Source organism: Lampetra planeri, chromosome 41 (assembly GCF_965212315.1).
Source record: "Lampetra planeri chromosome 41, kcLamPlan1.2.h2, whole genome shotgun sequence".
NCBI lineage: Eukaryota > Metazoa > Chordata > Hyperoartia > Petromyzontiformes > Petromyzontidae > Lampetra > Lampetra planeri.
In genome coordinates this window covers 5316862-5344683 of record NC_136147.1, presented here as the reverse complement: position 1 = coordinate 5344683, position 27822 = coordinate 5316862, and the positions used below count along the sequence as shown (strand labels likewise).

The window sequence follows — 27822 nt, the reverse complement described above, 5'->3', positions numbered from 1 at the left end:
TCAACATGGGAAGAGGCCTTTTTGCGAAATGGATGCACAGATAATTATGAATGCGAATTACTTTCACTGAAAATCCTGAGTCTGGTTACTCTGCTTCAGGAGGATCTTGCATCTGGGATATACGGCCGTCCCGAACGTGGTGGTTACATCGTACGAACGGTGAAATTCCACATTGCCATGGCGGGTGATAGTTTTGTTTTCCCATTGAACAGCTGCTATTAAGTTCCCACTGACTAATCAGTCGCTGCTCAGCACGGGATCTGAAAACGAAACTGGGCAATATGTATTTTGTATTTTAATTATCAAGCACAGGACTGATTCGCCCTTGTGAAATGCAAGCCGTACACGTTATGCCAACTGGTCTGCTTATCTTAAGGTATGACGACAGCATTCGCCCGTGTGGAGTGGCGAGATCAGATGATGTTTCATGTGCTGCAAGTAAGGTTAAAGCGGCAATGCAATCATTCTGTCCCTTTTATTGGGGGGCCTGGAGAGGGGGGGGTTCTTGGAAAGTGGATCCAATATGAACACAACTTTAGCACTACACTTGTATAACGCTGTGTTCCCATTAGGAGCATTGCCTCTGGAAAACCAGCAAAGATATGAAAGTTTAACACGTAGGCTTTCGCGAACCAATATTATTCATAATAAAGTTTTTGGGTTAGATCGCGTTATTTATAACAATAACGCACATTACAACCGATTACTAATCTACAACTCACATCGTAACAATTGCCTGATTACCAATCTAGTATATAATTACAATACCCCCCCCTCAGCCTCAAATCGTTGCACCTGATGAGTTAATGATGACGTCACCCTGCTACTGCTCTATTAAAGACCGGGTGCCAGAGCAGAGCCTCACCATTCTGGCGAATTGCCCCGATGATGCTGGATGCAATTACCAGCGAAACGTCACAGTACTCAAAAATTGTAAATGTTGTGGTTTCACGCTTCAACACACCGGTGGGCTAAAGCAGTGAACTATTTGTCTTTTGTAAACGTGACACTTTTTTTGCTGATTGGCCGTGTCGGGTGGTGGAGGGTGACGACACATTTAAAAATAACGCTATCTAACCCAAAAACGTTTATTATGAAAAATATCAAAGTGTTTCCCGCACCTCCGATCACGACGGTTGCCTGCGTACGGTGCGAAAGAAGTTCAACAAACATACGTACATATATTTACGCGGAGATGGAGACTCAAAGGACTCACACAAAAAGCTCTCCTAAAATAAAACATAGCAACCCCCATCCTTCCCACGACGTCATTATGGGTGATGTCATCTCGTTGAGGCTTGAAACGTAACGTCTCTTATTGTGGTGTTCCGAAGGCGAACGCGAATTGAAAGAGCACAACTGAATCCACGAATATGTACGGTTTTTATTCCTCGCTATTAATCACGCACCTCACCACTAGCTTCGTCCTCGTAAAAGGCAAGCTCTACACATTATTCCAACCGGCCTACTCATCTCTGCAAGACATTACACCATTACGCGCCTCCTGAAGTTACGAGCTCAAGATGCTCCCCCACGGGTTTATGTTGACACTTTCCAACTCAAGGAACGACGCGTGAAACGCTCCGTCCATCTGTTAGGGGCCGCGTGAGAGGACGCGAAGCGTCTCTTAAAGAGTTCTCCAACACGCTCGTCATGTCCCCCCCCCCACCCACCGCCACATGACTGCGAAATGTCACAGCGTGATCAGGGGCTGTAACTCGGTGAGTGAGCGCCTCTCCGTGCCCACGACCGTGACCAGAGGTCATAAACGTGTTTTTATTCCTTACCCGTACCCGGCCGCAACAGGGTCGCAATCAGGTACCCGTACCCTACCCGATACCCGGCTACCCGTACCCGGCCGGGTATCGGGTAGAGTACGGGTACCCGATTGCGACCTCTGGGATGAAGCCATGTTGCAGGCGTGGGTGGGTTGATTCTAGGAACTTGAATTGTGAGAAGAGACAAGACGTTGGGAAATGAGTGACAAACGATTACTCACCGGTGACTCACGGCCTACCCGTACCCGGCCGCACCAGGGTCGCAAACGGGTACGGGTAGCCGGGTACGGGTATCTCGTGATTACGGGCGGCAGCGAACCACGAGGTCAGAAAGCGTGCGTCTCACGCCACCTGCCGGCTGGCGCGTGGATGTTACTGTTGTACAGAACGTTGTGGTGATCTGTGCCGAACGCCTGACGACTTTGTATGCTGCGTGTGACGATGGGTAGGCCACGTGGATTTTTACGTAATTGTTTTGTTGTTTTATTTTAGTTTAACACGTAGGCTTTCGCGACCAATATTATTCATAATAAAAGTTTTTGGGTTAGATCGCGTTATTTATAAATGTGTCGTAACCCTCCACCACCCGACCACAACATTTACAATGTCTCACTCTTCAACACACCGGTGGGCTAAAGCAGTGAACTATTTGTCTTCTGTCAACGTGACACTTTTTTGCTGATTGGCCGTGTCGGGTGGTGGAGGGTTACGACACATTTATAAATAACGCGATCTAGCCAAAAAACTTTATTATGAATGTTTTATTTTAATTCTAACTAAGTGACTTCACCGAAATAACTAAAGAGTATGAATTCCTGCAGTCACGAAAACTTCAAATCAAGATAAAAAGGCGTATTGCTAAATGTATAACTCATTATTGGTTTATGTTGCTTTGTCAAGATATAAAGATCCAACCAACATCAAAGTGCTGATTCAACAAAAAATAATCTCAAGGAAAACTTTTGGGAGATGATCGTCAATTTACACCAAAGGCGATAGAGACATTTTTTTTAAATAAATACATTCAACACAATTTTAAAATGTTACTCTTTTTCATTAAATAAAAAAATGTATGAACCCGAAACATGACGGGCAATTACACTATTAATAGTAATCAAGTCATTTAGATATATTATCATTCACACGCAAGCACGCAATGTCTCCGTCTTCTTACGGGTGATGATAATGTTTTCTAATTTTAATGCCGTGTTAATGACGAGCATATCGAGTACGTTGCATCGGGTACGTTCTGTGCCAACAACCCAGGCCATTCGAGCAAACGACGACGGCTATTCTGGTCTCCCCACTTCTCACCCAACAATTAAACTTACGAATGTAGCGTGCATTACAGAGCGAATAACAGTTGAACACGAAGGATTTTGCGACCAATATTATCCGCGATAAAAGTGCTTTTAACGGTTGTTGGGTTAGATGGGCGTACATTTTAATAACGTATTGTAGTGCTCATCTTCTTGGTTCTTTCGGTAAAGTCACGTAGAAGGGAAATAATAAAATAATAAAAAATTAAACATAATAAAATAATTCTCACGACGTTTCGGCCACAACGCAAGCAGCCGTCCTCGGGTGAAGACCAGGTCTGTCGGGGAGACAGCGTCTGAATGGAATTATTGTATTATGTTTTATTTAAATTATTTTATTATTTCCCTTCTACGTCACTTTACCGAAAGAACCAAGAAGATGAATCCCTGCAGTCACGAAAGGTTTAAATCGTATTGTAGTGCATTTAACATACAGTACATTACTACCTCCACACGACAGCCCCCTGGTGTCAAGCTCCCCGTGAAGGAGTGGGTCCACCCTCAACAGGTTCGGGACCGGTCACGACTCATGCCTCGCCCACCTCCACCGATGGGCCATAGGAGCAAGTCCCGTTGTGTGCCTGTGGGGTGGAGCAAACAATGCAACCACATCCTATAAGGGGCCGTCCATAAATGACGTCACGCGATTTTGGACGATTTTTGACCCCCCCCTCCCCTCGTCACACGGCGTCACAAAAAGTCAGACCCCCCCTCAAATATGACGTCACAAAGCTCTGCCCCCCCCCCCAACCATATTTACATTTTGAAAATAAAACATTATTCAAATCGCTTTAAACTATTGTCATTGTAGTGCGTATTTAATGTGGCGCTGCACTCTGATGTTGTAGGAGTGTTGTTATAACAATTAGTGTTGTTATAACAATTCTATATCTATTTGAAGTTGCGCGTTTGATGTGACTTCACATTTCTCACCCCCCCCCCCTCGTCACACATCGTCACAAATGTCTGAGACCCCCCCCCCCCTTCCTAGGTGCATGACGTCATTTATGGACGGCCCCTAAGCCTGCCCGATTCACAAACTCAGGGGAGGCCTGCTCAGCCTCAACACAGCAGGACCGGAGGCAAAGACTTGGCTTCGGGACTTTGGATTCACTCAATAAAAAAAATAACATACACTGATAATTGATTTTTTACCCTTCTATCTGGCAACAAAACTGACACCTTTTTTACAAGGAGTCATGTTTGCATAGACCACAATACCTGCGGTCATAATGCAAACAAAAAACATAACTCTGATAATATATGCACTGTCCTTGAAGTTGATTGGTCCACACCCGAGACAGCTTTCCTTAGAGCCTAGTCTCACATGGGTTGGACCAGATGACGCCAAAAGGCGCACAACTTAAAGACAATGCACCATCAGAGTATGAGAGCTCGGGGTAAGCATTTACACCATTGGAACCTCATTTGCCAGTAAAAAATATGATTATTGTTTTTTTACCCTTCTATTTGGCAACATGCAAACATGACTCCTTGTAAAAAAAGGTGTCAGTTTTGTTGCCAGATAGGAGGGTAAAACACCAATTATCATATTTTTTACTGGCAAATGAGGTTCCAATGGTGAGAACATACACTGGTCGGCTACATCGCATATGATGTACTACAGTGCGTTCTCGGCTCGCCAGATGATTGACTCGGAGTTTAGAGCGAGTGGCTCTCAATCGGAAGGTTGCGAGTTCGTAATGCTGACTGGAGGTTGACTCATTCAAGGTCGATACATGTGATTGGGAAGTCAACAATTGTTGTCCCAGAGGTTACCTAGACTCGCCCCCGTCACAGGAATGTGGAAAGCCGAAATCTCACCACTGGCTCAGTGCTGTAAAACCTGGAGGCAATCACCGGCATCGATGTTCACGTGAGCAGGAAATACAGTTGTACTTACGTACTACGCAGTGAATTTAAAACACATTATGTACTACATATTGCTTGTGTTGCGATCGAAACGTCGTGATATTTTGTATTAATTTTCTATCTACGTGGCTTTACCGAAAGACCCAAACAATATGGATTCCTGCAGTCACGAAAGCTTTAAGTCAAGAATGATGTACTACGTAATGTCATCAATAGTGCATTTTACATAAAGGACATCATTATACACTTTACGTAGGGATGTTTCCGTGGTGTCAGAATCAAAATGTGTAATGACACTGGAGGAATCCGATGACCTTTGAAGCAAGTTTCTTGAATCTCCCCCACCACTTCTGTTGGGCCAGGAGAGTAAATCGCTTGTAAACGAAACGGGCGCGGGTCGAGTGTGTTTTGCAGCGGTGTTAACCTTGGCAGTATTATCCAGCGGATGTTTTATTTCATTTATTTTGCAGGTGTAGTATGTCACGCCAGCCGTATTTATCTTCTCGCCGGTATACACACCGGCGCGTACCGCCCTCGTGAAATTGACGGAGGTTTATAGTTCGGTTGCTAGGAGATGTTAACAACCTCGCTTGGTATACAGGAGGTCGTGGGTTCGATCCCGACCCTGGAGTTTGCGGTGTCTCTCTCTCTCTCTCCCCCCATAGTCGCGTGGATTTTTCTCCGGGTCCTCCGGTTTTTCCCTCCGCATTTAGAATCAACATCACGCGTTTCGAGGCTGCTATACATTTGCACGTGATAAGCCACTTTGTTGAGCGATCATTTGTGGTCAGGTCAATTCCTAAAAATAGCTATATAGCTTGGTGGGGCTTTACCTGGTTTCATAAAAAAAACATTTGTTTAGTTTATTAGCTTAGTTGTATTACTGCGGGTGTAATTAATCGTAAAGAAAATACACACCGCCTGCTTCTTCACATTGTCCGTTAGAGATCCTGTGAAGTCTTTCACAAGAGTGGTTGAGCCACTGTCTGGTCCAACGTTTCCCGATGGTCCAAATTTGCCAAAACACATTCCTGCGGAGGGAGCTGGGAGGAACGTTGGGTTGCTCGGTCAATGGCCAGGGTCAACGGCGGCGTGGTGTATTCCGAAAATATGCCCGACTGTGAGGGCGGGCACAAGCCGGCGTGAGTAGGTTAAACGTTGAGTTTCATAAGGGCACCACGGGGTGACCAGCCCCACCCAGCCCCACCCTCCCCACCCTCCCCACCCAGCCCCTCCCCACCCTCCCCTCCCCACCCAACCCCTCCCCACCCTCCCCTCCCCACCCAGCCCCTCCCTGCACGACGGACGGACGGACACAAAAATCCCCTGTGGGCTGGTGTAACCAGGTGGTTCCTTCCAGTATTATCGTTATTTTGACCCTTTGTCATTCCACTGCTGGATGAACGCCCCCTCCCCGGGCTACGGGGTTGAGTTGCCATACTTCACCATGCTGGCCAGTACTGGTTTAAGGGAAGGGCACACGACCGGTTTTTATATAATCACTCACTACTGATGTCGGCTGTAATCAATAACACAGAGCCGCTAACCACTGTGCCACCGCTCCCCACCCGCTCTTGTTATTGCGATCGTAATAAAATAGGCTATATCCATGGCTCTAGCAGAAGAGGCCTTAAGACTTCAGTGGAATCTCTCGCAGAAGAAAGCATGCATTGCTTACTAGCGGGAAGTACCCGGCGTTGCCCGGGCGAAACAGACAGACACACACATCGACTTACACACAGACATTGACCCACACACATAGAAACACATCGACTTACACGCACACACTGCATTGCTTATGTGGGGGTCGATAAGTCTAGCACTGACCCCGCAGCAGTCTCTTAACAACACCAACAAAGCACTCAACACATGAGTCAAAGGTTATCTGTGGCCTAAAAAGAAAAAAAACTATTTTAAATAAGTGACGTTTTGGCCAATGGTCCTTCTGCATAGCACACAAAGCAACCGTCTGTAGCAGTGGTTCGTAACCTCGGGTGCATCCACCCCCTGGGGTGGGGGGGGGTGCGAGACATGGCCAGACCTTTTTTTTAAAGGTAAATCATCGAAACACAAATTAAGCTCTGGCATGTAAGTACAACAACGACTTTGTTTCATCAAACCCGACGTATTTACTGGCTGTATTTCTTCCTGCCTCAAAAGTCCGCCTGCTGTATTGTTTCACCTGAAGACGATTGCGCGTGTTGCGATCAAAACGTCGTGATTTTTTAATTATTTTTCTATCTACGTGACTTTACCGAAAGACCCCAAAGAGTGTGAATTCCTGCAGTCACGAAAGCTTTAAGTCTGGATTATACATTTGTTTAACGGTTGAGAATCCAAGGGGTGCAAGGCTGCAGTGAAGGTTAAGAACCACTGTTCTACGTGGTCTACATCCCCCAGCAGTATCTTAACAACAAACACTCAATACATGAGTTTAAAAATACAATGTGTGGCCTCAAAAAAAATTAAACAGGTGACGTTTCGGGCAACGGGCCTTATTCACGGCCAAGGCCGTAGCCATGGAGCCAACATTGGAGGGGACAAAATCTTCCAGGGGGTCTAGGGGCCCCCCCCCCAGAAAAAAAATCTAAATTTGATCACTTACTTCCTGCCATTTACTGTCTAAAATTCAGATATTGTGGCCAAGGTTCAGCAAATTGTTGTTTTTATTTACATAGCATAGCAATTCTTAAAAAAAAATATTGTTTATAGCAATATATTGGGGGGGGGGGGGGGATATTTTGAGTATATTTTAATATTGGGGGGGGGGGGTGCCCCCGTCTGCGTGGTCGACACGGTGCGGTCAACGGACGTGTTTGGCTGACACGTTCCTCCTCTTTGAATGGTTGCAATGCGTTCGCTCGACGAGGCCACGTGGCCTGGAAATTCCCGTCTGGGGGATTTCCACTTTGCAGGTTTCTCTCGGTGATAGTGCCACTGCTACCATCTGTTTCCGCAAACACCCAACAACAGCTGCTGCTGCTGCACAAGCGTCGACGATGTGACAGTAAGTCTAGTTTTCTTTCTTCCAAATTCATATGAAATACTGTGTGTTATATATATACACACGGGGTGATCAGTTTATAGATAACCCACTGGTTTCGCATATTCGTCTTAAGGGGTGATTGCAGTTATGTATCGGTCTAACTTTATTGTTAAAGCTGTTTACTAAGTTGTAGGCGACTATTGAGATGTAGAGACTTTTGAATGCATTAGTCTTTTTTTAACGGATACATCCACCATATATTTCGATTTAAAGCGTTCGTGACTGCAGGGATTCATCTTGGTTTTTTCGGTAAAGTCACGTAGAATGGAAATAATAAAATAATAAAAATAAAACACAATAAAATATTTTATGTTTTATTATGTTTATTATGTTTTATTTTTATTATTTTATTATTTCCATTCTACGTAACTTTACCGAAAGAACCAAGAAGATGAATCCATCATATACTTTTATTTAGTAGGGTATCTATAATTAGATCAGCATGTAGAATAAAAGGGCATTGATAACGCGTTTTGTAGATTATAGCGCCGTAACAGTGAATTGTATAGTATATCTGAATGATAATTATTAATCGTGATAGCAAGTTTGATATTGTTATACACGATTGTGCCGAACGAAAAGAAATACATGTGTATTAAATTTCGATTTAAAGCTTTCGTGACTGCAGGGATTCATCTTCTTGGTTCTTTCGGTAAAGTCACGTAGAATGGAAATAATTAAAAAAAATATATTATTTCCATTCTACATGTGTATTGTATGATCTATTTTTGTATGCATGTCCGTACAAGACAACGTAGCTTACATGATCTGAACGTGAAATGCGTTCGTGGTCAAATAACATTTAAATCGTTTTCGTATGTTGAACTTCTTTCGCACCGTTCGTAGCAAACTGCAGGTGCGACAACACTTCATTTGTTTTCCATTAAGCAAGTGTTTGAACTCGGAGCGATCGATATCACTCATAGACCTACAATTGTTTACAACTCTGCGAATAAGATATTTGCATGATGCAATGCTATTGTTAGTGTATATTTTACATTACGCATAACCCGTCCGATGTAACATTTTCTTCCAACAATCCTATCAAGGAGCGTCTCGCTATTTACAACCCAAGCAGCATTTTTCGCGTTCCCTCTACTGAGCTCACGCGACACCGATGTTGTTGTTGTTGTTGTTTTTGAGCTGATTGCTGTTTGTTTCGCTTGGGGTCACGTCGGTCCGCCCAGGTCACGCTTGAAAATGCCACCGTACGGATTGCCGCCGGTCTCATGAGTTCTCACCCCGGGTTAAACTAAATAAACTTGAAACTAACCGTCTTACAAGATATTGTTTTCTTTTTAAATCTTACATTATTTTCGGTCGCACTTGAATATTTCATGAATCCATGTTAAGTTGTTTTGATTATGGAAAGTTACAACTTCCAAAGTTTTTATTTTTTTATTATCTCAAAGCTCTTTTCACATCTGTCGAGGCTAATCACGGAGTCACAACTAAAGGTGGGAACAGGTCGACTGCTGTCCGCATCCAGCAGTGTATAGATCATGGCAATACTGTATAATGAATCGCGTCTGTTGTCTGCCGGCCGAATGGCCCTTGAAAAAGAGCTTCTTTGCTGGGCTTTAATTGGGTTAAAGGAACCTCTGATGGTGATGATGATTATTCTGATGCACAACTCCCAGAACAAATTAAACTATTTGGTTTTCATGGGTTGCCTGTGGCAATGTTAATGCTCAGCTTTTCCTCTGTCTATAATTACCGTATTCTCTGTCTTAATTACCATATTGTCCAGAATACAGTATAATAAGACGCATACGTTCCCCATTAATTAAAGTCAAAGGTTTATAATCGCGTCAGTTGTATGTGACCAGATTTGGACTGTATATGCTTACTGACCTCGGTCACACGTTTTGACCGCATCTTTACATTTTCCTGCATGTGTTTGAGACAAATGTTAAAATGCAATAACGCCTCGGGGTCCTTACTACAGTCGTGCGCGTTGTGCGCGTTCCCCCCTTCCACGTCGTTTCGCAAATACGTCGTCGCTTTATGAACACTGCCACCCGATTTGCATCGCTTCAACCCCACTCTCACGTCGCTGACAGCATCGTGCCTCCCTTGTCTCGTTATCCGTCGTCTCTCAGCCTTCGCCTCCACCTACCGTGTCAGTCGCGTCTTTGATTGACGTCGTTTCGATGTTCGTCTTCGCACCTTTCAGGAACGCATCCCCGACGTTAACCGAGGTGTTGCTGTACCATGAACAGTGACTCATACTGGTAGGAACCTCCTGGTTACACCAGCCCACAGGGGATTATTGTGTCGGTCCGTCGTGCATCAAAAAATGGGAGGGGTGGGGCTGGGTGGAGAGGGGAGAGTGGGGAGGGGCTGGTTGAAGAGGCTGGGGCTGGGTGGGAGGGGTGGGGCTGGGTGGAGAAGGGCTGGTCACCCCGTGGTGCCCTTATAAAACTCAACGTTTAACCTACTCACGCTGGCTTGTGCCCGCCCTCACAGTCAGGCATATTTGCGGAATACACCACGCCGCCGTTAACCCTGCCCATTGACCGAGCAACCCAACGTTCCTACCAGCTCCCTCCGCAGGAATGTGTTTTTGCCACGATTTGTCTTGTGGCCATCGTTGTTAAAATGACAGTGAAGAGCAGCTGATGGTTATGGTCGGTATGCATTGAAACAAACGCACGTTTATTGAAATGTTATTCTGAATTTTTTAACCAAAAAATTAATAACATGCATTCGATAAGATAATGGCGCTCGGAATGCATCGCTACGGAAGGATCTTGCTGCATCTAAGCTGGACCCAAAGAGTGACCAAAGTATAAGTAAGGAAAAGGTTTCACGTCGAAGAAGACGACGACCAGCTGATGATGATGGAGGCGGCGACGAGAAGGAAACTGGCACTATGTGGACACGCATATGTGGGATAGACAACAACAGAAATATTAAAAGTGCGGTGTTCGGGAAAAATTGAAGGAACTGGAAAGAGGGGAAGACCTCGCGGAAGATTGGCTTGACGATAACTTGGGAAGAGATCGGTGCCCGGACAAGACGCGGCCACTACTTGAGCCACACTGGCACAAAACAGAGAAACGTGGAAATAAATTACGAAATGTGCAGTGGACACCTACGGGATATCTGCCCAAGGAACGTGATGATGATGATTAAAACACGTTTTTTATTGAAAAGTTATTCGTATTTTTACAAGTATACATCTATATATATATAAAAAAGTAAAATTTGTGAATATTTGTCTGTTCAAAATATTTAGCATACTTCCCGACATTCAACAAACTTGAAATTTGGTACGTGGGCACTTTCCAGACTGTACACCATGCAAAAATGATAAAAATAGACTTTTGTATATTTTTTTTTTAGGGGGGGGGGCGGAATAATGGATATATTTTGCACGGCAAGTGAGCTGTGAGGTCACATCTGTCATGTCACCCGCATGCGGAAGCGTCACGCAGTGTGCCATGCTGACGTCACGCACCCCCCCCAACCCTCCGCGAGTAAAGTGCCATACAAATGTGTTGCAGGTCTAAGGCGTTCTTCTTATTTCAGTCGTTTACTGCCGTATGCACCCTGAAAGTTGTGTGTGTCTGCAGCAAGCGCGTGTATGTGTACCTATAGACGGGCGCGTGTGTGGGGGCGGGGGGAGCGGCAGTGTAGTGGTTAGCGCGCTGCGCTACTGAACCTGGCGACCCGAGTTCGATTCACGGCCACCACCGGTGACGATTATTTGAACCGGTCCTGGGCCTCCCCTAGGTCGACTCAGCCTCAAACGAGTAACTGCTGTGGTGTGTGAACATCGCCACTGGGGAGACAAAGGCGGCCGGGCGTGGCGAATCCAAGTCCCGGGCGAAGCCGGGTAGTAAAGCTAGTATAAAACATTACTAAAAAATTCGAATGATATTTTTTTGTGGGTACTACCACCTCTTCCAAGACTCAGCAAGCAGGACTGAGAGTTTGAAAATGTCTTGTGATCTACCAACCCTTGCCTCCAATATATCTGACCAGCGTGGTGGAGTCCGCCAAAAAGACGCCCTCAGCACGGCACAGCCTCTTGTGGAGGCGCTGTCGTACAATACACTCGGACAGCCGATAAAGCAGAGGATTATCGTGCTTGATAATAAACGTACATCAGCAATACCGCTGGTGTGTATGCACTCAATGGGACTTGTGCTGGTGTGCATGCACTCAATAGGGCTTGTGCTGGTGTGTACACACCCAATGGGACTTGTGCTGGTGTGTACACACTCAATGGAGCTTGTGGTGGTGTGTATACACTCAATGGGGCTTGTGCTGGTGTGTACGCACTCATTGGGGCTTGTGCTGGTGTGTACACACTCAATGGGGCGTGTGATGGTGTGTATACACTCAATGGGGCTTGTGCTGGTGTGTACGCACTCATTGGGACTTGTGCTGATGTGTACACACTCAATGGGGCGTGTGATGGTGTGTATGGACTCAATGGGACTTGTGCTGGTGTGTACGCACTCATTGGGACTTGTGCTGATGTGTACACACTCAATGGGACGTGTGGTGGTGTGTATGCACTCAATGGGGCTGAATTACAGAATGCAGGCAATCCTCGGTTTACGTGCTTTCGTGGTACGCCATTTTTTAATAAACGCGCGCTTTGAATTTGGACCTTTTGTTGACATACGCGAGGCAATTTTTTGAATAACGTCATTCGCAACGCGACAGACGCCACCCCTAGCCTGGCTCCGCGACCCAATGGCATTTCCACAGTGCCGGATTATCCAATTTATCCCAGTAGCAAAGGTAGATACAAATGCTACGGGCACCGCACTTTCAAGGGCCCCGCGCTAAATGCTTTCAAGCTATCAATTCCGTACTCATTGGTTCTTTCTGCACTTGCTCTATGACTATAGTACTATACCGCCTTAAACTTTTATGAACGACTGGGTGTTTAAGGTTAGCGATTTGTCGCATTACCTGGCTGTATAGCAAACAAAAAAAATACAATTACTTTACTATGCAAGTAAAACATTTGTGTTTTAATATTTATGTGTTTTTTATATTTAGGGCCCCTTTATAACATATGCTACAGGCCCCGCACTAGCTTAATCCAGCACTGCGTTTCCTGCAGCCGCCAGTGAAGATACAATAACCGGTGTGCACCTAGCCTGGCACAAGCGCCGTGGTGACGTCACCGCCACTTAGTGGCGAATGGCGGTTGTTGTTGTGCTAGACAGTAATCGATAATTCATCATCCGGCCTCACAGATTCGTCGAGCCTTGATCGATCTCGTCGATCCGTTGGCTTGCGATGCATGGATCGAGTGATCCCACCGGGATTCGGATTCAATTAAAGCGCCTTCCGCCATCAGTGGCCTGAGCACGCAATCTCAGGGCTGCACCTTTAACCGTTTGTTAATTAATACCTATACAAGCCTAGCTTTTAAAGACGATGTATTTTATTTGGTGGAAATTATCCAAGGTCTTGCAAATGAACGCGCGCATCAACAATGAAAAAGCATACGTCGCGAAGATGCAAAAACTGTCTCTTCACTTTTGTTGACATATTTGACGTGGAAGGAACAAGCGAGCGTCCAGCCAACCATTTCATCCGAAAGCGATGAGCTCAGCCAGTTTTGCAGGAGGCAGGGATGCGGAAATACTCTGCATCTCGCAAGACCGTTGGCGATGGCGACAACTTGGGGAAGACTTCATCCAGCAGTTATATAGGTCATTGCCGACGTTTCGCGACGATAATGATGAACAAAGTTTGACTTAAGTCGAGTCGGTGACACCTGGATTCATTTCCCCAGCCTAAAATACGTACCCGAAACGGTTTTTAAACGTCAGCATCGGGGAGACAAACGCGGCTGGGCGTGGTGCAGGTCACACCACCCACCCACCCACCCGTGCCGTTTGTCGCTAACAACAGATGCCTCCAAACAGTCTTTTAAAGGTTACTATGGTGGGTGGGTGGGGATCTTTGCCCATTGAACGTAAATTGCCACGTTGTTAGCAGTGACACGCCACGGTGAATGGGCGTTGAGTCAAGAGTATGATACAAGGCCGTAATTATAATATATATTCAAATATGCTCAAAATATCCCCACCAATATATGGCTGTAAAAAAACATCATTGCTATGCTATGTAAATAAAAACAACAATTTTATCAACCTTGGCCACAATATCTGGACTTGTCTTCATATAAATCAATGCATAGATTCCTGTTCATATGATTTTGGTTATGGTTGTACTTTATTCATCTCTAATTTCTGCCATTACATACAATGAAACAAGAAATGGTAAAAAAGTAAAAACAGAGCAATGTAATGCAATACACTATTAGACATTATTGTAAAAAATAAATAAAAAGTCCATCCCGTGTGTTCGTGATTTTTTTTGTATTTTAGGCAGGAAATTAGTTTTGAAATGTAGATATTTTTCTGGGTTGGGACCCCCAGACACCCTGGAAGATTTGGTCCCCCCCAATGTTGACTCCATTGCTATGGCCTTTGTGTGATAAATAAAGTATGGGCACTTAGAAAAGGGGGCGGGAAAGGGAAGAGAGAAGATAAAGAATGGGAAATAAGAGGAACGGATAAACAGGAGCAAAGGGAACAACATAACGCAGTGTTCATCAAACGATCTCTTGTATCGTACAGAAATGCAGATTATACAATGAATTCACGACACGCGATGGTGTTACGCTCTGCATTGCTCTGCACAAACGCTCTCTCTGTTGTGATGGGTTTTCAATAGATCCTGCAAATGACGATACAATCCATCGTCGTAACAGAAATATAGAAAAAAAACAAGACATTTCTAACAACACATGTGGAAAGAGGACACGGCCCGTGCACATTAAAATCCCTATTGTTTTGGGTTTTCTTGCCATGTGCAGATTGGATTCGTGTAGATGTTACATTCGGATTGTTGAGCCGTGATCCGCTCTTGTGCAGCTGCTCGTTGGATGATTGCACTTCGGGATCGCGAAACGCCGGCGGACGGCCGAGGCCTTCGTCCAGCAGTGGATTGATCATGGCTGACGATGATGATCCGGCGTACGTGTTCAGAATGAGATTAAAATTCTGAATAGCAAGCACACGAGGCTTTGTATTTCCACCGTAATTTTCTGCAAAAGCAATAACCGTGACTATGCACCTGTACATCCACTGCTAGGATCAGGGCGTGTCCACGCGGTGACCATACTTCACGCTGGATAGCCACCGCAGGTTGGTGAAGGTGGGGCGTGCACGAATGTGGCAACATTGAATACTAAGCTCAAACAAAAAACCGTTTTTATTTGACCAGATAAGGCCCACTGAGCGATATGGTTATTTTTGTTCCAGAAGCGACGTCACCACAAATAATAGCTCAACAAAGTGGGCTTATCGTCACGTGAAAAATTGTAACAGCCAAATACTCTAAAACACGTGATGTTGATTCTAAATATGCAGGGGAAAAAACCAGAGGACCTGGAGAAAAATCCACGGCACCACGGAGAGAGAGAGAGAGAGACAACGCAAACTCCAAATATACAGCAGCAGCAGGCGGCGGTCGGGATAAAACCCACGACCTCCTGTATACCAGGCGAGGTAGTTAACATCTCCTAGCCACCATGGCGCCCCATACAGAACCACAGTGGATACTTCTCCACTGCCCTTTGCTGCTGATCACGAAACTTTGTAGCTGTCTGACAACCTTGTAGTGCTATGGGGGTGGGGGGGGGCAATAGTGTAGCAGTTAGCGCGCTTCACTACGAACCCGCCGTGCCGAGTTCGATTCCAGCTCACGGCGACCAACACCAATGAAGATTTATCTGAATCGGTCTGGTGCGTCCCCTAGGTCGACTCAGCCTTAAATGAGTACCTGGTGCGGTGTGCGTAAATTTCGCAAATAAGGAGACAAAGGCGGTCGGGCGTAGTGCTGGCCAACCATCCCCTCGTGTGCCATCCCGGCTTTCATCAGTGCTACTCGCTCACAGCACTTGCCGCAAAAGTCTGTTAAGGCTATAACGGGGGTATATTTGTAGTGCTATGAAGAAGGGCTATTGCCCGAAACGTCAAGTATTTTTTTTTATTTTAAGGCCACGGTGTTATTGACGAATGCGTTGGGTTTGTGAAGTACGTTGGCTCAAGTCTGCTTAACTTCCCCCATTACCGGGTGCTTTGGTTATACAAATTAAGATATTTTTTTCGTGAGTGAAAATATTCGGAATTATATTCAAATTACAATGCAAATCATAACACTAAACACATCGTGTGACATGCGGAGGCGGCCAATTGGGGTGTTGTTTTAATTTTAAAAAAAGGAGAATGTCAGTTCACCCACCCTATTTAAAGGCCTCGACTCACACTCATTAGCACCCCCTAGGGAACCTCTGTGACGATCAAAGGTCTCGTGATTGTGGCTGTCGAAAAGTCCCGGAGGAAGCAGCATCTTCTTGGTTAGAGATCTTTGCTTGCGAAACATTGCCGGGTCTTCTTTTTTTAGAAGGCAAATCATCAACATACAAATTAAGCACGCATGTATTTATTTTTAAAAATATATAACGATTGAAAACCAAAGGGCTGCAATGCTGCAGTAAAGGTTTAAGAACCACTGGTATAGATATTAAGGAAACGTGTTCGATTAGTGACCGGGAGCTGGCCTCCCTGATCTAGATCGGCTTTAGGGCCATACTCTATGGTAGGCGCGTTACTTGGTTCACAATCATGGGAAAAGTTGGTTAGACTCGACTACACAGTATATATTATTTCTAGATTTGAAGCTTTCGTGACTGCAAGGATTCATACTCTTAGGTTATTTTTTCTGTAAAGTCACGTAGGTAAAAAAAAATAGTAAAAAAAAAGTCGTGATTTATAATTTAATTTCTGTTATTATTTCTATTATTTTATTTTTACTATTTCTTTTTACCTACGTGACTTTACCGAAAAAAACCTAAGAGTACAGTATATAGTACTGTATTCGTAACAGTATTGCTCTCTCTAGCGCAGTGGTTCTCAGTGTGGTCTCTTTCACAGTGGTTCTCAGAGTGTGATCTTTCTACCATAGTGGTTCTCAGAGTGTGGTCTCTTCCACAGTGGTTCTCAGAGTGTGATCTCTCATTCACAGTGGTTCTCAGAGTGTGGTCTCTCTACCACAGTGGTTCTCAAAGTGTGGTCTCTTCCACAGTGGTTCTCAGAGTGTGATCTCTCTTTCACAGTGGTTCTCAGAGTGTGGTCTCTCTACCACAGTGGTTCTCAGAGTGAGGTCTCTCTACAACAGTGGTTCTCAGAGTGAGATCTCTCTACCACAGTGGTTCTCAGAGTGAGGTCTCTTCCACAGTGGTTCTCAGAGTGTGATCTTTCTACCACAGTGGTTCTCAGAGTGTGGTCTCTCTACCACAGTGGTTCTCAGAGTGAGGTCTCTCTAGCTTAGTGGTTCTCAGAGTGAGGTCTCTCTACCACAGTGGTTCTCAGAGTCTGGTCTCTCTAGCTTAGTGGTTCTCAGAGTGAGGTCTCTCTACCACAGTGGTTCTCAGAGTCAGGTCTCTCTAGCTTAGTGGTTCTCAGAGTGTGGTCTCTCTACCACAGTGGTTCTCAGAGTGAGGTCTCTCTACCACAGTGGTTCTCAGAGTGAGGTCTCTCTACCACAGTGGTTCTCAGAGTCAGGTCTCTCTAGCTTAGTGGTTCTCAGAGTGTGGTCCCCAGACCACCAGTGGGCCATGACGGGCCTTCAGGTTGCCCGCGGGATTATGATGCAAATGCAGGTTGATCCGGAAATAATGACCTTTTGTTTAGGACATTAATATTTTCCTCGTGATATTTAACTTCCAGAAATGAAGTTAGGTAAACTACCCCGATTAAATTACCATAACCCTAAAATCTAAATGTCACCCTTAAAAAAAAAATTAGCTGCGTTAAAAAAAAATTCCGATAACATGAATCATTTAGTACGAGTGGCATTTCGAGGGAGAAGTGACTGCGTTTGTCACCATGGGTGGTGGGCTTCTGGGTGGTCGCGGAAAAATTTGCATCGGCTCGGCTGAGTGGTCCGCGGTCCAAAGCAGTTTGAGAAATTCTAGATTTGAAGCTTTCGTGACTGCAAGGATTCATATTCTTGGGTTTTTTCGGTAAAGTCACGTAGGTAAAAAATGTAATTAAAAAAAAAATCACGACGTTTCGGAGGCAACACAAGCCTCCGTCTTCAGGTGGAATCGTCACAGCACGATTGCTGTATCACTTGATACACTTGATACAGCGAGCGTGCTCTGACGGTTCCACCTGAAGACGGAGGCTTGTGTTGCCTCCGAAACTTTTTACCTACGTGACTTTACCGAAAAAACCCAAGAACACTTTGAGAAACACCGCTGACTCTTCTGGCCCAGTGTTCTTCACTCACCTTGAGGGGGGGGGGGGGATGGGGGCACTTTGGCCGATAAGACATCATCAGTGTGAGGGCCACCACACCATTTGAAACCATTGGGGGGTTTGGCAGCAGCAGCAGCACGATCATGATGATGGGGGTTTAGCACGTCGGCTTTCGCGACCAATATCATCCATAATAGAGGGGTTTTTTTGGGTTAAAACGCGTAAATGTATAAATGTGTCGTTAAACCCGCCACCACCCGACACAGCCAACCAGTAAGGTTTGTCGCGTAAACAGAACGTGCAATTCTAGACTTGAAGTTTTCGTGACTGCAAGGATCCATACTCTTTGGTTCTTTCGGTAAAGTCACGTAGATGAAAAAATACAAGTAATAAAATGAAAATAACTCAATTTAATCACGACGTTTCGGAGGCAACACAAGCTTCTGTCATCAGGTGGAACAGCCACAGCGAAATTACCTATTCACTACAGTAATTTTGCTGTGGCTGTTCCACCTGATGACGGAAGCTTGTGTTGCCTCCGAAAGGTCGTGATTTAATTTAGTTAATTAAAATAAAATCTACGTGACTTTACCGAAAGAACCAAAGAGAACGTGCAATAACAGGCACGGCTACTTTAGTGCACACAATCGACAGGAGGTACACGAACAATGGGCTTGCATAATGCGCATGGATAATGTCCATTAATCTATATATATAAAAGGGAAATTTGTGAATGTGTGTCTGTTCGAAATGTTTAGCGTACTTCCCGACATGCAACAAACTTGAAATTTGGCATGTGGGTAGTTTCCAGACTGTACACAATGCAAAACGTATGAAAATAGACTTTTGTATTTTGGGGGCGGGGTCGCAATAATGTATATAATATATTGCATGAGCAAGTGAGCGGTGACGTCACATCTGTGATGTCACCCGCATGCGGCAGCGTCACGCAGTGTGCCTGCTGACGTCACGCATCCCCCCCCCAACCCTCCGCGTAGGCCGTGTGTTAATCCAAGACAAGAATCAAGTCCCGGGTGAAGCCAGGTAGTAAAGCTAGTTATCATATAAATACCCCCAAACACCGATGGATATACCCATTGTCATTGATATGCGTTCATTAATAACATCAACCCCTCTATTTAAGGAACGAAACAGGAGGATTTTTCCACAATCTGGCTGTCCGCCTGATGAAGCTGGTTGTAATTATTGGCGAAACGTGGTACTCAGATTGATAATGTTGTGGCTTTGCTCTCCAACAAACCGGTGTGCTGTACTAGTGTTGAGTTCCCACGGACGCACTCGGAGACGTAGGTAAGTTATGGGCTTTCGCCAAGGGTTTATTAAAGACTTCACAAACACACACAAGGGTACACAACTCCCAGGGGCTAGGGGTCCTACTCTGAGTCCGGGTCCCTGCCGGCTAGCTCCGGTCTCTCTCTCGTGTCGGATCGGGGACTCTGCCGACTCCACCGAGCGGAGAGAGAAGCACCTCTACGGCTACCACCGGCTTCTCCCCAGACTCCCTATCCGATCCCTCTCTCTACCCCTGGTTCCCTCTTCACCCTTCGTACTCTACCCGTTCCCACAGTGACCCCGCTTTCGTCACGGGGTCTCCCTTAAGTACCCTAGGAGACGTGACGTCATCGCACTGAACACCACACATGACGTCACGTCACGTCCCCATTTTACTCCTCTACACTAGTGACGAATTGGTACGTTCTGTTTACGTGACAACCCTTAACCCTTACTGGTTTACTGTGTCGGGTGGTGGCGGGTTTAACGACACATACATTTACGCGATCTAACCCAAGCAAACCTGTATTGTGGATGATTGGGGGGCGGGGTTGGTGTTTTCACCATTTGCGAATAGTCGGGGGTCCGAACGTCAGGGACCGCACGAAAGGCCACCAGGGGCCGCACGAAAGGCCACCAGGGGTCGTACCAGTGGCTCGAGGCGCCTTGCAATGAAGAACACCGACGCGTCTCGCCCGTCCAGACCACCACGAGAATTCACGGCGGTCACTCAGCCCCATCGTCGTCTACGCGCATAATCCGTGCCACTGCATGCTGACACGGCGGCGTGTGTCTATCGCATGCAGCTAACGACGGTGTGGAACGCATTTGTGTAAATGATGCCCTGGTTAAATGAACCCCGAAATGGGTATTTGACAACGCAATCGAGTTGACTATAACGCAACATGATAATTGTTTTTTTACCCTTCTACCTGGCAACAAAACTGACACTATTTTTTACAAGGAGTCATGTTTGCATAGACCACAATACCTGCAGTCATAATGCAAACCAAAAAACATAACTCTGATAATGTATGCACTGTCCTTGAAGTTGATTGGTCCACACCCGAGACAGCTTTCCTTAGAGCCTAGTCTCACATGACTCCTTGTAAAAAAGGTGTCAGTTTTGTTGCCAGATAGAAGGGTAAAAAAACAATTATCATATTTTTTACTGGCAAATGAGGTTCCAATGGTATAACGCAACATGTTTTTTTTTCTTATTTAAAGTCGGGGTTTCCACAAATCCAATCCTCACGACCCACCACCACGCTGCGCCTTTCCGCGTTTACCACTGTACCCCTTCCTATTCAAATTAACGCGCCCGATAATTGTTAAACACGCCCCATGTGACACGCGAAGCAATCAACGCTTTTCGGCGTTTATAAGAGAGCCCATCCAAATGCATATCGAGGCCTCAGTGTGCGTGCGTGTGTGTATGTGTGTGTATGTGTGTCTGGGTGTGTGGCACAGTAGGGGGCACAGGTGGGGCATCAGCCAGTCATCTCAGTCAGTCGACCCGTGGCACCTGGGTCTGCCCCGTGACCTCCTGCCAGCGGGCGTTCGACACTTCACGTGGCCTCAAGGTGCACATGGCCTGGCACAAGCGTCGTGGTGACGTCACCGCTACTTAGTGGCGAATGGCGGTTGTTGTTGTGTGTGTGTGTGAACGTGTTGTGGGGAGCGATAGCGTAGCGGTTAGCGCGCTGCGCTACGAATCTGAACCGATCCTGGGCCTCCCCTAGGTTGACTCAGCTTAAAAATGAGTACCTGGTGTGGTGCGTAAACGCCACCGCTCGGGAGACAAAGGCGACCGGGCGTGGTGATGGCCACCCACCCCCTCGTGTGCCCTTCTGGTCTCCATAGGTGCTTGCTAAAAGCGCTCACCCCTACAGTCTGTTCAGGCTAGGTGCTTGTCTCTGTGTGTTGTGCGTGTCACCCGTGTCTTCCTTTCTTACTCGAGGCTTAGCTATGGCATTTATTAAAATCACGCGCAAATGATGTCCCGAGTACGAATCAGATTATATTGGTCGCGAAAGCCTCCGAGTTTTAGGGATTGTTAGAATAATCGACTGTGAAAGAGAATCGCAACAATCGAATTGCCAGATGCGATGGGGTGGACGGGTGAGAGGAGGAAGGTTGAGGAGGGGGGTCGACCAGATTTCAATAACAAGAGAGGTGACGTGTACGGTATTATGTAATTGATCCTCATTGCGGGGGACCCCGGGGTCCCATAAGCCCCCAGCTCTCGCATAAACATTATATTAAAATGTAAACATATAATAATGTAAACAAAAACTTTGCTCTTTTTCACCAATGGCTTTGAAGGATGGTGGCAAGTGTCATCTTCTTGGTTCTTTCGGTAAAGTCACGTAGAATGGAAATAATAAAATAATAAAAATAAAACATAATAAAATAATTATCACGACGTTTCGGCCACAACGCAATCAGCATTCAGACTCTGTCTCCTCGACAGACCTGTTCTCCACCTGAGGACGGCTGCTTGCGTTGTGGCCGAAACGTCGTGAGAATTATTTTATTATGTTTTATTTTTATTATTTTTTTATTTCCATTCTACGTGACTTTACCGAAAGAACCAAGAAGATGAATCCCTGCAGTCACGAAAGCTTTAAATCGAAATTCAAGTGTTGTCTTGTTAAACTATATGTTGGGGCTGCTGCCCCCCGATTCCTCTCCCCTTCCTCCTCTTCCTCCCTCCTCGCTGTTGCCGCTCGTAGCTTTGGCCTCACTGCCTTCGCGTCCCCCCTGTGAGACTTCACTCTTGGCTGGCCATCGGCCACCTCGGGTTATTCACACACACTCGCCGCGTGCATTCCCTCAAACGTTACTGGAAGACTACCCGTGCGTTGCTGCTCACCCTCGTGCACACGCTAAAGATAGCGGTGTGAATAACCCCGTGCGTTTCTACCGTCGCTCACCACGTGCGCACTCAACACACGGGCGCAACGACGGGGGAACACCGGCCGGATGCGTGCCTGATACTAAATATCCCGGAGCTCGAAGCCGAAATCATTGGGAAACGAACCTGTTCCAAGGGTTTAAACCCAATCTATCCAGCCTATTCAGACTTATCCTCTCGAGGAATTCTCACGCTGTTCTCCACCTCTCTCTCGTACTCACGGTTCGATTCGTACGGAGTTCCTGCGGGCCAGTCCTCGCTGCACTGCGGCTCGTCACACGGACGTTCGAGTGGCTGGAGAGGCGACCGATCGCTGACTTGTGCTGGACACGAACTCAACTATCTCTCCCTAACCTTGCCTTTTATTGTCCTCTACATCAAAGAAAACCTGTCGCTGATCCGATGGCCTTCCCGGCCAATCAGATTGCCCACCTGCCGGGTCCCCGCTTTCCCATCGGTGCTCTTAGCGCCGTCCGCGTCCCGGATTCCATATGAAAGGGACTGCCGCTGGGCTACTGCTTTGGCACACAAGCACATTTGTCCTGCCAATCAGACGCTTAACCTTGTATCCCGCCGTTCGTGGCTCCACCCCCTACCTGCCTGCTAACCCGTCTGTGTTGTGTGTCTTAACCGCGGTCAGAGGCGTAGCTTGGGGGGGGGCAGGGGGGTACATATGTCCCCGGGCGCCAAGATAAAGGGGCGCCAAAATAAGGCTTACGTTACATTATAACTTATTGCGGCGGGCACGGCAGCCTGAAACTACTTCACATATCTACACCGCAAGCTAAAAGTTTATATATCCCACCACACACATGCTACATGTCATGTAATTACATTTTGGTACGCGCGCCTATTAATAACTTACATGGAAGAACGTCCCAAACAACAGACAGGCACAGTCTTTCAGCCTTAGTCACTTGCCTGTTTCTTGGTGGTGGAAACTACGACGGCCTGAAACACGCTGGAGTGCATGATCAGAAGCTGCTAAAGCTATCTATGAAGGACTAGATGAACTAGTAGGGCTGCTAGACAAATTATCGGAGGACGTAACTATGACGCCTGAAACCAGAAGTGATGCGGAACAGTTATAGGCATGCGTATTAAATTTTAACTTCATAGTTTTATTACATTTCTGGAATGTCATTCTTGGAAAAATTGATCGTGTTCAGAAGCGCTTACAGGATCCTACTATTAATTTCAAGTAAGCAGCAACTGATCTTGAATCTTTGGAGCATGAATTTGTCAAGCTTCGTGATGATTTGAGCCAAGTTGCTGTAGAAAACGCCAAAACAAGATGCACAGCCTGGGGGATCGATGTGGACAGAAGAATTAGGCGACGTCGGAAGATGCCAGGAGAACTGGCAAGAGATGCAGGACTTTCAGCAGAAGAATAACTTGTGCGCGTTATGAAGAGCATATTTTATCGACTTCAACAGGAGATGTCAACACGGTTTTTACGACTAAAAGACCTGAACACAAAATTTGGATTTCTGCTGGACGTCAAAACTCTGCTATCCGACACAGATGTCGATGCAATTCGTCGAAATTGCACAGATTTTGGAAATTTCTATGACACCGACATCAATGGCCACGAACTTTTCACAGAAATTGGAGATTGCAAAATGCTGCTCAGTAACCAGAATTAAGTTCTACCAGAAACTCCTTTGGATCTTCTTGGTTTTATTTAGTTTTATGGAGACGACATATTTCCGAATTTCACTGCAAATTTGATTAACAATAGCAGTTTCAATTGCAAGCAGTGAGCGGTCGTTCATCAAATTGAAACTTATTTTGTCGTATTTGCGTGCTTCAATGGGACAAGATCGTCTCAGCGATTTTGCTCTTATTAGCGTTGAAAGAGAAACATTGGAAAAAACAGATTTTGATTACGTGATTTACCAGTTTGCGACAGTGAAATCAAGAAAAATGTATCTTTTGTAGACTATGTCAACCAGTCTACGACAGTGACTGATTGAGCCATGTAATATAATTTCTATAAATTTGCTTCTTTATATACAATGTTTCATTAAAATTGTTATTCCTTATTCGATGTAATAGGAAAATGTGATTAAACGGGGGGGGGGGAGGGGGGGGGCGCCAATTTGACTTTCCCACGAGGTCCCTATGTGGGGGGTGTGTGTGTTCATGTGGGGGGTGGTGGGGAGCGATAGTGTAGCGGTTAGCGCGCTGCGCTATGAACCCGGCGACCCGAGTTCGATTCCCGCTCATGGCCAACACCAGTGACGATTATCTAAACCGGTCCTGGGCCTCCCCTAGGTCGACTCAGCCTCAAATGAGTACCTGGTGCGGTGTGTGTAAACATCACCACTAGGGAGACAAAGGCGGTCGGGCATGGTGCTGGCCACCCACCCCCTCGTGTACCGTTGCGGCCTTCATAGGTGCTCGCTAACAGCACTTGCCCCTACAGTCTGTTAAGGCTATATGGGGGGGTCTTTGCTCTTTGGTGGTGAGAGAAGAGCAGCATCGGCCAAGCTGCTTGGTGGTGGTGGGATCGCAGGTGGGGGCATCGGCAGAGGTGTGGGGGGGAGGGTGTGGGGGGAGGGTGTGGGGGGAGGGTGTGGGGGGGAGGGTGTGGGGGGAGGGTGAGGGGGGGAGGGTGTGGGGGGGAGGGTGAGGGGGGGGAGTGTGGGGGGGAGGGTGAGGGGGGGGAGTGTGGGGGGTGAGGGTGAGGGGTGAGGGGGGGAGGGTGAGGGGGGGAGGGTGAGGGGGGAGGGTGTGGGGTGAGGGGGGAGGGTGTGGGGTGAGGGGGGAGGGTGTGGGGGGGGAGGGTGTGGGGGAGGAGGGAGGTGTGGGGGGGAGGGGTGTGGGGGGGAGGGTGTGGGGGGGGGGAGGGTGTGGGGGGGGGGGAGGGTGTGGGGGGGGAGGGGTGGGTGAGGGGTGTGAGGGGGGGTGAGGGGGAGGGTGAGGGGGAGGGGGGTGAGGGGGGAGGGTGAGGGGGGAGGGTGAGGGGGGGAGGTTGAGGGGGGAGGTTGAGGGGGGAGGTTGAGGGGGGAGGTTGAGGGGGGAGGTTGAGGGGGGGAGGTTGAGGGGGGAGGTTGAGGGGGGAGGTTGAGGGGGGAGGTTGAGGGGGGAGGTTGAGGGGGGAGGTTGAGGGGGGAGGTTGAGGGGGGAGGTTGAGGGGGGAGGTTGAGGGGGGAGGTTGAGGGGGGAGGTTGAGGGGGGAGGTTGAGGGGGGAGGGTTGAGGGGGGAGGTTGAGGGGGGAGGTTGAGGGGGGAGGTTGAGGGGGGAGGTTGAGGGGGGGAGGTTGAGGGGGGAGGTTGAGGGGGGAGGTTGAGGGGGGAGAGGTTGAGGGGGGAGGTTGAGGGGGGAGGTTGAGGGGGGGAGGTTGAGGGGGGAGGTTGAGGGGGGGGGGAGGTTGAGGGGGGAGGTTGAGGGGGGAGGTTGAGGGGGGAGGTTGAGGGGGGGAGGTTGAGGGGGGAGGTTGAGGGGGGAGGTTGAGGGGGGAGGTTGAGGGGGGAGGTTGAGGGGGGAGGTTGAGGGGGGAGGTTGAGGGGGGAGGTTGAGGGGGGAGGTTGAGGGGGGAGGTTGAGGGGGGAGGTTGAGGGGGGGGAGGTTGAGGGGGGAGGTTGAGGGGGGGAGGTTGAGGGGGGAGGTTGAGGGGGGAGGTTGAGGGGGGGAGGTTGAGGGGGGAGGTTGAGGGTGAGGGGGGAGTGTGGGGGGGAGGGTGAGGGGGGGAGTGTGGGGGGGAGGGTGAGGGGGGGGAGGGTGAGGGGGGGAGTGTGGGGGGGAGGGTGAGGGGGGGAGGTGTGGAGGGAGGGTGGGGGGAGGGTGTGGGGGGGAGGGGGGAGGGTGTGGGGGGGAGGGGGGAGGGTGTGGGGGGGAGGGTGTGGGGGGGAGGGGGGAGGAGGGTGTGGGGGGGGAGGGGGAGGGGGAGGGGGGTGAGGGGGAGGGGGGTGAGGGGGAGGGGGTGAGGGGGAGGGGGGTGAGGGGGAGGGGGTGAGGGGGAGGGGGGTGAGGGGGAGGGGGAGGGGGTGAGGGGGGAGGGGGAGGGTGGAGGGTGAGGGGGGGGGGAGGTTGAGGGGGGGGAGGTTGAGGGGGGGGAGGTTGAGGGGGGGAGGTTGAGGGGGGGGAGGTTGAGGGGGGGGAGGTTGAGGGGGGGGAGGTTGAGGGGTGAGGGTGGGGAGGTTCAGGGGGGAGGGTGAGGGGGGAGGGTGAGGGGGGGAGGGTGTGGGGGGGAGGGTATGAGGGGGGAGGTGTGGGGGGGAGGGTGTGGGGGGGAGGGTGAGGGGGGGAGGGTGAGGGGGGGAGGGTGTGGGGGGAGGTTGAGGGGGGAGGTTGAGGGGGGAGGTTGAGGGGGGAGGTTGAGGGGGGAGGTTGAGGGGGGAGGTTGAGGGGGGAGGTTGAGGGGGGAGGTTGAGGGGGGAGGTTGAGGGGGGAGGTTGAGGTGAGGGGGGAGTGTGGGGGGGAGGGTGAGGAGGGGAGGGTGAGGGGGGGAGTGTGGGGGGGGAGGGTGAGGGGGGGAGTGTGGGGGGGAGGGTGAGGGGGGGAGTGTGGGGGGGGAGGGTGAGGGGGGGAGGGTGTGGAGGGAGGGTTGAGGGGGGGAGGTTGAGGGGGGAGGTTGAGGGTGAGGGGGGAGTGTGGGGGGGGAGGGTGAGGGGAGGGTGAGGGGGGGGAGTGTGGGGGGGAGGGTGAGGGGGGGAGTGTGGGGGGGAGGGGTGAGGGGGGGGAGTGTGGGGGGGAGGGTGAGGGGGGGGAGGTGTGGAGGGAGGGTGGGGGGAGGGTGTGGGGGGGAGGGTGTGGGGGGGAGGGGGTGAGGGGGAGGGGTGGGAGGGGGAGGGTGAGGGGGGGAGGGTGAGGGGGGAGGGTGAGGGGGGAGGGTGAGGGGGAGGGTGAGGGGGGAGGGTTGAGGGGGGAGGTTGAGGGGGGAGGTTGAGGGGGGAGGTTGAGGGGGGAGGTTGAGGGGGGAGGTTGAGGGGGGAGGTTGAGGGGGGGAGGTTGAGGGGGGAGGTTGAGGGGGGAGGTTGAGGGGGGAGGTTGAGGGGGGAGGTTGAGGGGGGAGGTTGAGGGGGGAGGTTGAGGGGGGAGGTTGAGGGGGGAGGTTGAGGGGGGAGGTTGAGGGGGAGAGGTTGAGGGGGGAGTGTGGGGGGAGGTTGAGGGTGAGGGGGGGAGTGTGGGGGGGAGGGGTGAGGGGGGGAGTGTGGGGGGGGAGGGTGAGGGGGGGAGTGTGGGGGGGAGGGTGAGGGGGGAGAGGGGGAGGGGGAGGGGAGGGGGGAGGGTGTGGGGCGGGAGGGGGGAGGGGTGTGGGGGAGGGGAGGGTCTGGTGGGGGA

At 48.8% G+C, this 27822-nt stretch overlaps 1 protein-coding gene across 2 annotated transcripts in view; it reads left to right on the top strand.

Moving 5' to 3' along the window:
- The first annotated feature begins 7873 nt into the window (after positions 1–7873).
- The window catches only part of TNIP1 (TNFAIP3 interacting protein 1), a 57668-nt gene continuing 37719 nt past the window's right edge, over positions 7874–27822 (top strand). Inside the window, exons 1-2 of one of the 2 annotated variants that reach the window (XM_078613397.1) lie at positions 7920–7976; positions 21086–21198. The gene's annotated coding sequence lies outside the window, so the exon portion shown is untranslated. Of the gene's footprint in view, positions 7977–21085; positions 21199–27822 lie in introns of both variants that reach the window. The other variant, XM_078613399.1, reaches the window with a different exon arrangement.